The 15,503-nt window shown below is 35.0% G+C and overlaps 1 long non-coding RNA gene across 1 annotated transcript; it reads right to left on the bottom strand.

The window, feature by feature from the left end:
* Positions 1-12,484: 12,484 nt before the first annotated feature.
* On the bottom strand, positions 12,485-13,435 carry LOC114372906. The gene is made up of 2 exons (XR_003658387.1): positions 13,142-13,435; positions 12,485-12,900 (listed from the first exon to the last, which is right to left on the bottom strand). It is a non-coding gene; the product is annotated as an uncharacterized LOC114372906 (long non-coding RNA).
* Between the last annotated feature and the right edge of the window lie 2,068 nt (positions 13,436-15,503).

The raw sequence follows: 15,503 nt of genomic DNA, 5'->3' as shown, positions 1-15,503 counted from the left end.
AATTCTTTAATTATTGTTTTTAGGATAATGATTAATAAAACTAGTTTTGTTTCTGTTGGTTAGAACATTTTGAATTGTCTTTAATTAAACTTAAATTCGTTTCCTGGGGACTGTATCATTTGACAGGAGAAAAAAGAGTGTTGAATAGGGCTAGAGAGAATCTTCTCGGTTGCCAATTAAATCAAAACCAACCTGAAAATCAATTATACCATAGAGTTTGTATTTAATACCAATCCAATAATTGAAGATATGATTTTAAATTGTAGCTCAAGTAATAAATGTTGTGATAAAAAAAGTAAATGACGAGCTCACAATTTATGGATGTTGACACAGTGGATAAATGGGGTATATCATATATCTTGTGTACCAGCAGGTCATTGTCAATTATAAGATATCTAAGTCCACTAAAAAACATAACTCGTGTGGTAGCTAGAGTTTTGTCAATTAAATTGAGTACGTAACATGGCTCGAATTCTCTCCTACATGCTAGAAAATTCTTAGCCTGCATCATAAAAAGAAGTCACTCTGTACTTTAGTGTATACATCCAGCTAACTAGGTAGAGAGAGATATCTGGATGCTTTTTGGAAAGAGAGATATTTGGATTACATGAAAACATAAAAAAGGTTAATTAAGGTCAAGTTTTGTTTATTTATGGGAAATGTTTGGGGAGGGGGGGTTGTTCATATGGGAAAATGAATTCCAACCACCTTTACTGTTACGATTTATGAGATTAATTTCATACTCAATTGGGACCTTATATAGTTGTGCAAAGCCACATATATCCAGAAAATAACCCCCCTAGACCACTTTGTTAATTACTTAAACTCCATCTTCACTAATGAAATCAATTTGAGCCAAAAACCCTTGTGAGATGAAAAGCTCATTAATTAATGTAATCTATATATGTCTCTTTCTCAATTGCTAACAAATAGGGCATGATTGATCCTTGTGTGATCCCTTGTCCCATCACAGGAATGACATTTAGAAACTGGCCGCTGCATTGCTAGCATTGCAAAGACATTGAGAATAATTAACTTAATTGGTATTGGGTAGGATAGCACTGGTAGGATAGTTATTATCCCTTCATTTTTCTTTCTTTCTTGCGTATTTAGTTTTGCTTTTGAGTTCTGATTGATGTTTTAATTTTGGTATATTTTGGTTTTGAAGGAGGAAATATAGGGTGTAGCATTGTCTTGGCTAATAGATTTTCCACACTGTAGGGAACTTGTCATCTTATTTAACCTAGTCACACCTCCTTCATTAATAACATGCGAAATCAGATTTTTTAAATGGAAATATTCAATTATTAATTTGCTTAGAGTTATTGATTATCCTAAACTGACCCTCCCCACTTATATTCTTTGTTAATTTTCTTTTTGTTGCTTATGAATAGCCAAACCCAGGAGAAAGCCTTTCCTCTCACACCCCCTTTCTTAATAATCTGTAGCCTAGCTCCAAACAAATTAAAATTCCCACAACAATTGCATGTGGCTCTCATCATATCATCACATATTTTTCTCTAATTATATTGTAGACTCATACTCCAACATCATCCATCATCTTCTATGCTAGCTCTAAAACATGTGACACACATACCCTTCTAATTCCTCCTTTTCATACTTGAATATAACATCAACAACAAGAAAAAAAAAGTATTACAGCAGCATAATCATGTTGATTTTAACCTTGGAATTTGTAGGAAAAAAAAGTATGTACAACAACATAATCATGTACTACAACAACTTAATCATGTTGATTTTAACCTTGGAATTTGCTGCAATGGCAGTCTTGTTGAAATATCTAGCTCCAATAAGTTTGAGTACACAGGTTCCTGTCATTTGTTAGATGAGTGATCAACTATTTTTCTGATTTTATGGAATCAATGGTGGATTAAAACCAATCATGATGGGTTGTGAAAACATAAGGAAAGAGGGATTTGTCCATGTTGAATATCTATGTGGAACTCTTAGCACTGCCATTTTGAGCCAATAGAAACCAATGAGTAATAAGGAACATAAATGAGACTGGAAACACTAAGTTAGGTTTAGGCTTCATCATTGTTTATGCAACTAAAAATGAAAATATCTGAGTTTGAACAAGCTTATTAGATGATGCAGCATGTTTAACAATTTTCATAGGTGATGTAAGAGCATTTCACAACGAACATTATACAAACTTAGGAGAGAGAGACAGAAAACCAACGAACCCGAGTAAGACTAACCAAACAAGACTAATCCTACGATTCGTTAGCGACGCCCTCTCCCAATTCCTCTTTCTCTCTCTAACACACACACTTGTTAATATAATTCCCTCTATCGAATTTTATTTGATATATCGAAGTTTGCGTTATATCTCACTTAGCATTGAAATATTTTTTTGTAGGCACTATTTGTCTAGTTTTTTGCATTGTGATAACGACATTCGTTGTTGGACACTGTACTACTCATGATCATAGGTACGACAGTTTTTCATAAACTTTTGATACTTAATTTTGTGCGATTGTTTTTGTACGTTGTTGTATGTCATTAATGTACTTTGCTTTAAATACAACTTTTGTTCATAATGAGTGAACCTTAGATTCCCGTTTGAGATTGAATGCAATGATTCTTGCAAACAGTTTGCATTAATCATTGTATTCAATCTTGAATTGTCCGTTTGGACAGTTTGGGGAGACTGATATTTTTATGGTAGATTCATGCATTAAGGTTAACAATATTTTGTTGAATTTGATGAAATTTCGGTACAATGCATTTCTAGTTGTTCTCTGAGTGCATACTTGATTATCGGGAAATTAATTTCACCGATTTCATGTCATGTACTTGAATACCAATGCAAAATGCTGTCGAAATTTTGTCAAATTTAACAAAATAGAATTAACCTTGAGGTATGAAGCTATCATAAAAAAGGTCTTCCTGAACGTGATAGGGCCACACCTATAATAAAAAAGTGAAAGTTCCATGCATTGAATAACTTTATGAGTATCATAGAGTTATTATTTAGATAGATCGAAGTTGGATGAATGAAAGCCGCATGAGCTCTGCATATGAGGAAGGCGTCGAAGAGTTCTTGCAATTTGCCTCTGAAAGAAGTCAACCGGATAAGGATGGAAAATATTATTGTCCTTGCATCAATTGTTTGAACGGAAGACAACAAATATTGGATGACATACGGGAGCATCTATTGTGTGATGGGATTAAGAAGAATTACACGACGTGGATATGGCATAGTGAATTGACAGACAGGCAGAGTGAGTCCCAATCTGAACCATTTGATGCAGAATTGGAGGATATGATTCGTGACCTTGGACAAGAGTCATTTCAGCAAGCACATGTCCCTATGTATGAAGAATTGCGAAGTGATTCAAAGAAGCCTTTGTATACGGGGTGCAAGAATTCCTTGACGCTGTTGTCGATGTTGTTAAGTCTGGTTAATGTCAAGGCCAAATATGGGTGGAGTGACAAAAGCTTTACTTCATTGTTTCAAGTAGTGCACGAGCTGCTTCTAGAGCAATACACGTTGCCTAAAACTTACTATCAGGCCAAGAAGATACTGTGTCCGATGGGTATGGAGTATCAGAAGATTCATGCTTGCCCGAATGATTGCATACTGTACAGGCATGAATTCGAAGAAATGTCCAAATGCCCTAGGTGTGGGGCATCATGGTACAAAGTGAAGGATGATGAGGACTGCAGTTCTGATGAAAACTCAAAGAAGGGCCCTCCAGTGAAGGTGTTGTGGTATCTTCCCATCATTCCAAGGTTTAAGAGTCCTTTTGCTAATGGAGACGACGTATAAGACCTTACCTAGCATGCAAATGGGAGAAACTCTGATGGAATGATCCGTCATCCGGTTGATTGCTCCCAGTGGAAGAAGATTGATCGTTTGTATCCAAATTTTGGCAAAGAGGCAAGAAATCTTAGGCTTGGACCAGCCAGTGATGGAATGAATCCATATGGAAATTTAAGCACTCAACACAGTTCATGGCCAGTTCTACTAGTAATTTACAATTTGCCTCCTTGGTTGTGCATGTAGCAAAAATACATGATGTTGTCTATGATGATATTGGGCCCAAGACAGCCAAGAAATGACATTGATATTTATCTAAGTCTGTTGATTGAAGACCTGACAAAGTTGTGGGACGAGGGGGTTTTAGTCTTTGATGGGTTTCAGAATGAGACTTTTCAAATGCGTGCAATGCTTTTTTGTACCATTAATGACTTTCTAGCATATGGGAATTTGAGCGGTTACAGTGTTAAGGGTCATCATGCATGCCTTATCTGTGAAGAAGACACAAGCTACATACAACTGAAACATGGTAGAAAAATAGTCTACACTAGGCATCAACATTTTCTAAAACCTCATCACCCATACAGGCGATTGAAAAAAGTTTTTAATGGAAGTCAAGAGCGCGAAACTGCATGGATACCGTTGACTAGTGAGCAGGTCTTCCAGCGGGTTCAACAGGTGAATATTGTATTTGGAAAGACCCAAAAGAAGGATAAAAGTAAGACTTGCATATGGAAGAAGAGGTCCATTTTCTTTGATCTTCCGTACTGGCTTGACCTTGACATTAGGCATTGTATTGATGTTATGCATGTGTAGAAAAATGTTTGTGATAATGTCATTGGGACGTTCCTTAACATTCAAGGCAAGACGAAAGATAGTTTGAATACCCGTCAAGATCTAGCTGAGTTGGGCATACGATTGCAGTTGCATCCAAGGTCTGATGGGAAAAAAATATACTTGCCTCCAACTTGTCATACTTTGTCGAAAAATGAGAAGATCAGTTTTTGTCAATGTCTGCACCAGGTCAAAGTCCCACAAGGATACTCTTCAAATATTAAGAGCCTTTGCAGTTGAAGGAGCTTAAGCTGGTAGGGTTAAAGTCTCACGATTGTCACATGTTAATGCAACAATTGTTAGTCGTGGCCATACGAGACATTTTGCCTAACAAAGTTAGGTTATCCACAACTCGCCTGTGCTTTTTCTTCAATGCCATATGTAGTAAAGTCCTTGATCCTGGCAAGTTTGATGACCTGGAAAATAAGGTCGCAATTATATTGTCAGTTGGAGATGTATTTTTCTCTTGCTTTCTTTGACATCATTCTTCACTTAATTGTTCATTTGGTCAGAGAAATCAAATGTTGTGGTCCCGTTTATTTGTGGTGGATGTACCCAGTTGAGCGATACATGAAGATCTTAAAAGGGTATACCAACAATCTACATTGTTCGGAAACATCTATTGTTGAAAGGTACATTGCAGAAGAAGCCATTGAATTTTGTTCAGAGTACATTGAAAAGGCTAAAGCTGTTGGGCTTCTTAAGTCTTGCCATGACGACAAAGTGGGAAGTAAGGGTTCAAGAGGACTGAGTGTTATCACTCTAAGTGTAGAAGATTTGTTACAAGCTCACTTATGTGTGTTGAATAACAGTAATGAAGTTTTGTCATACATACTTCAACATGAATGTTTAGTCAAACAAAGTATTCCAAAAATTTTAAAGAACTGGGTCTTGAAAAAGCATAACTAGACTTTCTTTGATTGGTTTAAAGATACAATCTTTGCTGATGAAAATACTTCTAAAACATTAAGAAAGCTAGCAGATGGGCCTAAAAGAAATGTTATAACTTGGCAAGGATACGACATAAACAAGTATTCCCTTTATACAAAAGCACAAGACGAGAAAAGTACAATGCAAAACAACGGGGTCACCCTGAGGGATGAATCTCAACACTTCGCAAGTGTACATGATGACAATCCCTGTGTAGCTTTCATCCCTTACTATGGGTTCATTGATGACATTTGGGAGCTTAACTATGTCAAATTTATTGTTTGTGTTTTCAAATGTAAATGGGTTGACAACAACACCGGTGTGTGGACCAATGATGTAGGATTTATGTTGATAGACCTAAAGAAACTAGCTTACCACAATGACCCTTTCATTATGGCAGAACAAGCTAAACAAGTATTTTATGTGCAAGACCCTTGTGATGAAAGGTGGTCCGTGGTTTTGCACGGGAAAACAATTGGTGTTAATGTAGAAGATGATGATTCATACATTGATACTTATGTTAATCCTTTGTCCACACAAATGACTCCTAATGCTTTCGAAGAAGAAAAAATGACGGCGTTCATGCTAATCATAATGATTATGATGAAGGAGAATTAATTAACATCATCTAATGTAATTTTCTAATTATGTATTTCATTTCGGTACATTCATTTACATAACTGATTCAGTTTTTTGATAATGTTAATGAACTCATGTTTTTCTCTTTACAGGCACATGGCTACTCCACCTGCCTCGCCTCCTCCTCCTTCTCCTCCTCCCCCTCTTCCTGCAGTAGCATCAGAGTCTCCGTCGACCTTGAAGCGGACAAGCAAAGCCACACGACTATGACCCTTGGCCACTAGACAACCTGGGGCAGAGAGACCGGTGGTCCACGTCGATCCTGCGACTGGGAAGGCCGATGGTCCCCACAGGAAGAAATTAAGAACATATTTGGGGATTGTCGCTCGTGATAAGGTCGACGTGACATACAAGACTTGGAAGGAAGCCTCTGCTGCTCAGAAGGATTTGATATAAGAGGATATTTAGGTATTTTAGTTCTCATCTTTCATTTTCTTTATTAGCCAAAAATTATAATTTACTAACAAGAAAACCTAATTTATTGTTTGTCAAACTAAATTTGATATCCTTGAAGCTTCTGACGGTAAGACAAAGAAGAAAGTACTTCAGACTGTCGAGGAGCGCTGGAGACAGTTTAAATTTGATTTGACTAGGAAATGAGCACTTGCAGCCGACAAGGACAATGTGGACGACACTATTTGTGAAAAATACGACATTAGCAAGGAGAAATAGGTCCAGTTTTGTCAGACCCGCAGAGACCCCTCGTGGGAGGTATGTACTTTGTCATTTTAATTGTTTTCCACTAAAAATTCAGCTCTTATAATACATTGTAGTAATGATTTTCATTAATGTTTGATTTTTGCAGGATGTGCGGAAAAAGGCACAGGCCATCCAGAAGCAAAACACCGCCCCCCACTTGGTGTCTCGTGGGAGTTATGAATATTTAGAATAGAAGATGATGGCTGAAAAGACAAAGAAAAAACTGGAGGAAGCTGCTCAGTCCGGAAGCACTGAGGGCGTCATTGACCCTTCATCTTCCATCAGACGACACGTGAAGTGGAAGATGGCCTGCACCAAGAAAACTAGGCAGATGACGTTTGAGGCAACAAAGGAAATTGCTGAGAAGATTGTAAGTCATTTTCAATCAAGAATTGTAATTATCTTTGTTTATTCTATGAATGACTAAACAAATATATGTGTTCTGTACAGGATTCTTTGGAGGAGAAGGCTTCACAGGGTTCGTTTGTCCCCTATGGATGTCAGTATATCCTGACTGCTGCCATTGGGCGACAAGAACACCCTGGTCGTGTGCGTGATGCTAGAGCCGGTGTGACCATAAAGCAATACTTTAGATCAGCTCCACGAACCTCCCACAGTTCTTTCTCCATAGCTCCTGAAGAACTCGAACAGCTGACTCAACAAATCAGGGACCAGCTGGAGGAGTCGATCACAGAAAAAGTGACTCGGCAGCTGATGTTATCCTTCATCCAGATGCAATCCCAGTTTCAATCATAGATGCAATCACAGGGACTTGCACTGCCTCTGGAGCCTGAGGTTGGTCCCTCAGCTGCTCGTGTCAGCACAAAGGAGAGTTGTGTTGATCCCTCAAGGAACGATCTAGAGACGGATGACTCAGACAAATGTGGGTTGTACATCGAAGAAAATCCTTCTCGCCTAGTTGCCCTAGGAAGAGTTTATGAGGGATCCACAGTGGTTCACAACATCCCTTTGTTGCATGGCCAAGTGAAGGTTAGTGTTGAGGAGGTTAAAGATGCAGAGGCTCTCATTCCTGTACCCATTGACGAGGTTAGTTTAGTGGGGCAGACACTTAACACCTTCCTTGCTTGGCCGACACATCTTGTGAAGCGTTTATCAAAACAGGTATTTTACTATGATTATATGCTTCTTTTTTTCAATTGATTTGTTCACTGTAATTAAATTATGTTAATTAATCATGTTTGATAAACAAACAATTGTGTCTCCAACAAAACCTCAAGATAGGTCGGATCATGAGGTCGATGATCCCTTATATTTGATGGCATTGACCATCCTATAGCTTTTTTTTGAAGCCTCTCCAGGTTATGTGGGATGCTACCGTGTTCGGGGTGTTTAATCAAAACTTCTCGTTGTACATAAAGCACGAAGATCTCTCTAAAATTGCACATGGTGGTAAATGTCTCAGCAAATATGTTATATAGTTGTGGATTCTGTAAGTCAATTTAGATAATTACCTAAGTTATTGTTTTAAATTCATACATAATTAACTTTGTCTAAACAACAATAGGCATATGACTGAGACAAGTATGCGAGCTGGAAATTCAGATGTGTATGGATTCCTCGAGTCATAGTTCATTCAATGATCTAGGCAATTGCAATTTGAATCAGAAAGTTACATGAAGAGTTGGATGCAGAGTTCAAAATGTGATGTCTACCTTGGAGCCTACCTGAATGGGTAAGTCGAACTAAACAACTGAATTTAAATAATGTATAATACTACAATAACCCATATTCGTCTCCACTGTAGCGCACACTGGCAAATGGTCATCATTTTGCCTAAGGAAAATCTTGTTGTCTGGTTTTGTTCCTTGCATAACAGGCCAGACAGCTACCTTAAAGGAATAATTAACAGGTCAGTTTTGTTTTTCAATACATTTGAATTAGCATAACTCAACAACATCAATATTTTAATGTTCCTTGTATTCAACAGTGCTTTGAAAGGACTTGATGATACTCCACAACCTAAATCCAAGGCTGGTGCTAGGTGGATTGTTGTTAAGGTACGTGATTTAAATAAAAATTCTACTTATATATATATTTTATGTGTGTGTACACTAATTGTAGTTAACGTTTAATATCCAAATTTCATTATGTATTTAGTGTAATAGACAAAAAGGAAGCACTGAGTGTGGCTATTACGTCATGCACTTGATGTCCACAATAATCTTAGGAACTTTCAAGAATAATTGGGAAACGGTAATTTTTTATTTCAAACAAAGTTGATTATCTTATCATTGGTATTACATTATTAACTTATGTTTTATTTGATCATGCAGTATTTTAATGATGTTAGACCATTGGAAGCAGAAAGATTGAAGGTGTTTCGCATCCAGTGGGCACAATATTATCTCAAAGTTAGAAATCAAACTTAGGATGTTAGGGAGATGAACTATGTAACTTTAGGTTACTTAATTAGTTTACTAGCTTGCATTACATTTTTTACAATTGTTGTTTCATTTTAACATTGAATAATATTTGTTGATTAATAAATTATTTATTCATAGTTATCAATTGATTTTATACAATGGATAGTTTACTAGCTACCTTTTTGCTAAAACTTGTTTGAAAGCAGAATGCAAATGATATATGTTGTGCTGTGTGGTCTGATTTTAATTTTACAGGTTAAATTTTGGATTTTTTGTAAAAACAGAGAAATTATTTAAAAAAAATTCAAATAGTAACATCGGCTATATAAAAAAACTGATGTTATTATACACAAACAACATCGGTTTTTCCATAAAATCGATGTTAACTTATACATTAACATCGGTTTTTCTAAAAATCGATGTTGATTGTGTATATTAACATTGGTTTTTTTAAAAAACCGATGTTAATAACGAAATACGTTAACATCGGTTTCTGTAAAAAACCGATGTTAACGTTTGGAAGTTAACATCGGTTTATATACAGAATCAATGTTAACGTATAAGTTAACATCGATTTTTGTAGAAAACCGATGTTAATGTATGAGTTAACATCGGTTTTGTATAAAAATCGATGTGAAGTGTCAACATTCATACATTTTTTTTGGTGTAATTCTTATTATATAATATCAGTTATTTAAATAACCGATATTGTCAATTTTACGTTAACATCGGTTTTAAAAAATCGATGTTAATGATATTACTTTCAACATCGATTAATAACTGATGTAGAAAGTCACAAATAACCGATGTAAAATGTATATTTTCTAGTAGTGAAGGATGCAGATGTATGTCTGCGAACTACCTGCAATCACCATCACCATGCTCAAATGACAACACTACCTCCTGGGTACCCATTTTACCATCCTTATAGATCATAAGAGTCTTAAGGATCTTATGTCTCAGGTAATCTAGACATCGGAGCAACAACAATAATACCTTTAAAAGCTCTTGGGTTACGACTATTCCATCCAATACAGACCCGATTTCGGCAACGCCACGACAGATGCTCTGTCTCACATGACTACCCCATCAAGCCAATGTCTAACCCTCACCATGCCTAATTTCGTTTTCATGGATCAGTTCCGCCAATCTCTCCACAACAATAGCGAATTCAGGCACTTATTGCAGCAAATTTGCAATGCTCCGACGGTGCACTCGAATTTCACGATTCAACATGACCTAATTTTCTATCACCGAAAGTTGTGGCTCCCCTTTGTCGACTCCTTCGTCCTCACTCTTGCTGAATTTCACACTACTCCTTTGGGCAGACATTTAGGCATTGCGAAAACTCTCCGTTGCCTGCAAGATAATTTTTTCTGGCCCAACATGCAGAAGGATGTGCGCGCATTCGCAAGTAAAATATTAAACTAGGACCTCGCCCTTCCCATTCCTACTATTATTATGAACAATGATATAATGTAGTTTTTGTTGTATTCTTACAACTAATGAACGATTTTTCATTCTAATTCACACATTGATGGTTGGTTAAACAAGTCTAGGTTACACAAGAAAATGGAGACACAACAAGTTATAGACAATAGACATGTAAAACTGCAAAGTTTGCAGATCCAATTCGTTGGATTTGCCCAACTCATCATTTGTAAAGTTTATAAATGTACTATTTCATTTTGTCATACGATGAACTTTTGCATTTTGAGCTAGAAACTAAATGTTGAAAAAAGATTCGAAAAAACACATACTGTTGTATAAAGTTTCCAAGAAACAGTGACAACAACCTCCATTCCTATATAAAAAGCTATAGAGGCAAATTTTTTTAAGTGATGATGGACAATAAAATGATAACATTAAAACTATTAAAATATGGTATCATAATACTATTAAAATGTGATATCACATTAAACAATTAAATTTCTTTTAATATTGTAAATTGTTTATTTATGTTTTTTTATAACTTACAAGATTTATAGTCATACAATTTAAATTATATTTTTATATACATACATATTTTTTAAATATCTATTAATGTACCCATATCCTAGATTTTTGAAAAGTCTCGTATCCCATACCCATTACCGATATCGTATTTGTATCCTTGCAACAAGCACTGCTTGAGCTTCATTCCAACCAACTTTGTGGGTCAATTCCACTTTCAAAAAATATATGCAGTCATTTTGGACTACTCAAGAAATAAATTCAGCTTTACTCCACCTGAATAAGGATATAATTGGATAATATCTGTATCCATATATACTTAGTCTAAGTGGTAATTTCCCGTTAAAATCGGACCAACTTCATATGGATACTCGGTCAGATATTTTAAGATATCATTTCTAATATTAGATATACTTAATCATGGAGATGGAGCAAAACTGTCTATATTCTTTTAGTGAGTGTGCCACTCTAAGAGGTGGGTTGCTACCAGATCACATATTCAAGTAAATGCCAAATTTTCAAAGCACCTAATCCGTCACATGTTGTTTACTACACTTTCCTAGTCCCCCATCTGCACTAGGGTGTCATTATATATTAACCATCCTCCATCTTTTTCTTTTTTTTATGAACTCGATCCTCCATCTCATCATGTGTCAAATTGCACAAATATAAACTCTATAAATCATATTTGTTCATCTAATGGCACAATAGTCTCATCAAACTTAATTCATTTTAATTTTTTCAATAATCTCATGATACACTTGTCGATTCCTCATCATAGAATATGCCATTACGTGTTCATTTTAGAGACAGAAGCTCTTCAAAAGATATTTTTTTTTAGATTCATATAGAACCTGTAAATCATGTGTTCATATAACAATTTTGAAAATAATATTATTGATCAAGATACATATTTTCTTTATTTTTCTATCATGAAAAGAAAGTCATATATAAAAATGTTGTAATTATTTTATGTACAAATATAATTCTTTTTATCAGCATAGAAATATCATATCTAATATAGTTATACATGAGATGGAAGTACATTCCAAAACCGACTAAATTCTGTTTGTTGACTACACTTTCCTAGTCCACCATATAACCTTCTTTGATTTCTTAGACTCATTCCTCTCAACAACATAAAAGTACTCTTAAGTTTTAATTAACTTTTTTATTTTTATTTTTTTTATCAGAACTACAAAAGTTTTAATTTACCCTTTTCTCTCTAAATTTATATCATTCATTCAAATTAATTATATACGTATAAAATTTTAAATGATTTCATTTATAAATTTTACCTAATAGAATATTATAAAAAAATGACTAAACTTCTTTCTTATACATACATAGCTAACAGAAACACTAGTCTTCCTCCATATGTCAGATCTTAGACTTGGACAACCTTAATCAACCCACGCATGAACATCATCGACAACTAGACTTTTTTCTTTGAGGCCTATATCAAACCGGTCTTTTGAACCCTTAATTAAGAATCACAAGAAAATGGTGCAACTCAAGGTCGTAGCCTTAACCTTGTTGGTGTTGTGGTCATGGTGGAGCTTTGAAGGAGCAGTTGGAGACCCTCAACTCTTTTTACTCACATTGAAGTGCAGCGGATTCACGGTACCCAACTTGTCCAATTTCTACCAAAATCTAAACGCAAGCTTGGAAGACCTGAGAGCACAGGTGAGTGGGTGAACCAGCTTAGCACTTGCCCCTTAAGAGATGGTGTTGTCTCATTATTAATATGACACGCATAAGCACATAACAACAAGTAAATTATCATACACCACCGGTTTTCACATGTGAAATAAAAATAGAGTTAGCCACTCCTTTTGACAGCAAAGAAAGTATGCAGGTCGAGAATGAGAAATGAAGAGCAATATAGAAACTATGGGAGTATATATAAACTTACCATTAACAAGAACAGTTGAGAGAAGTCAGTGCAACAATGGGCAACAAAAAATCAAAAGGTCTCGTACCAGCAAAGAAGAGAAGCATATGCGATAAGTTTTTGTCTTTCTACTTTCTAAATTTGAAATTTGTGTTTTAAAATTTTCAAAAAACAAATTTTCCACTGAAGCCCTATTAAAGCGGTGTGTTAAAGTGTTGAAGCCCCAAAAAAATTATATTTTAATCTGACACTGGAGTAGTGTGTCAGAGACATTTTGTACGACTATCAGTGTCGAACACATAGAGTAGGCCTATATTTTCTTTTTCTTTTTTTCTTGTTTTTAGAGAAGACTGAAGAGTGTTTTGGTATATATTATATATGTGTGTGAAAATCTTCCACTTGGCTTATCCACTTATCATAGTCTTGACTTGGTCTTCTTTTACCTATGTGAAGGGTTATCTTTTCTAATAGATATTATTTTGTACTAGCTTATAGATTTCTTGATTTGGTCTTCTTTTACCTACGTAAAGGGGTATCTTTTCTAATAGATATTATTTTGTACTAACAGATTTGGAGATCAAATTGTTGACTACGTACATACTTAAAAAACAACTATCGGGTAACTATGTTAATTATACTATATTAGCCTTGGTGTGTATATTACATCACAGAGAAGAAGATGGAGAACCGAAGAGTCATGCATGTACATCCAAGAGATCAAGGGAATACGATGTTTTTGTTATTTTATATTTTTATATAATATATATAGAAAGAGATATAATTAAGGAGGATGGAATCTAAGTAGTCAACAACATTGCAAAACAATTTACGTCTGATTTTTGAGAGAATGACATTCATGGAGTATAATGAACGAGCAATGACTTCAATGTGTGAATGGTTGAAATACAGGAGTCTTTGTCGTCATTGTCGAAATACAATCACAGTTGGCCCCAAAAAAGGAATAAGTACTCAACTCAAATATTAAAATCCAAAAAAGGACAATGATTGGAGAGGTTTTAGACTTGAAAAAAAATATATCTTGCTGATCTATTTGGAGTAGAAAAGTCTTTTTTGGCATATTAAAAAGAAAAAAAAAAACAGCCAGACAGGGTTTGATACTTTGATTTGTTATCATGGCATATATGTATTTTTTTCCTATTTATGATCTAAATTAGTTGGTGCAATTTGACATAATTATCTAAAAGAAAATTGGTTAGAGAACTGGTCTCAGTTTGTCACGCATGTATGGTTTCATATCATTCAGAATTATCTCTTGTAATAATCATGTATACATGATTTAAGACTAATTTTTGCTTAAAAAAGACCATATATATCTTGCAAGTTGCATGCAATATATAGTCGTTGTGGCTCCTACTTTTTATGACAGGATAAATGAATTACGACCTTAGTTTAGGGAGAAACTCTCCATATTAAAAGCATCGTTCGGACCTCATAAGTATAAATATCATTTCTAATATTAGATATATATACTTGATATGGAGATGAAAGTATATTTCATAAATGTCTATATTATGTTTGTGAGTGTGCCACTATTAGAGGTGGGTAGCTAGGAAAATCATATTCACATATTAAAGTATTTTTTATCAGTTAATTTTTTTTTTTTGTTAGAATGCTAGTTGAAGAATTTGATGCACAATCTTTCTCTTCTCTTAATCATCAAACCAACTTTATAATTAACTCCCATTCACATACTAAAGTAGATGCCAAATTACCTAAGCACCTTATCCGTGCTTTTATTGATTACACTTTCCTAGTCCACCATATGCACTTGGGTGTCATTATTAACCATGTCCTCCATCACTTGGACTCATTCCTCTGACTACACACACACACACACACACACACACTCAGTGCTATGAGTGATGTTGTAGCTGCTTATCCGGGACGATGCCTCGTACTTACGTGATTATTCAATGTCATCATAATTAAATCCTTAGTTTCTTTTTAATAGAATTAATTCCTTAGTTGGAATTGAAAGTTTCAAACCAAGGAGGATGTTAACTCCTTGACAAGTATACTAATTCGTTTAAATAGTATTTTAAAACGGTAAAATCGAGTAACGAGCCTATATAGACTTTGACTGTACTTAGAGTTTGTATATTTTTATTTTTTTAAGCAATTAATGAATTCAATCGAATATTTGTAACATAGTGACACATAATTGTAAATTCGATATAAATTAAATTATAGAATTAGCATGTGTAAGGCTGAGAAAACAAACACTCGGAGTAGTGAAGTGACAGTTTATACAGAATTACAGACATGTTGGGACTCAGCCCACCAGAACTATTTTTGATACAACATTAATGATTTTTCTCTATTTAATATTATTTTAAATATTATCTACATTCACTTACATACT

Source organism: Glycine soja, chromosome 11 (genome assembly GCF_004193775.1).
Source record: "Glycine soja cultivar W05 chromosome 11, ASM419377v2, whole genome shotgun sequence".
Taxonomy (NCBI): domain Eukaryota; kingdom Viridiplantae; phylum Streptophyta; class Magnoliopsida; order Fabales; family Fabaceae; genus Glycine; species Glycine soja.
Note: the sequence above shows the minus strand (reverse complement) of the source record. Positions and strands in the feature narration are given on the sequence as shown.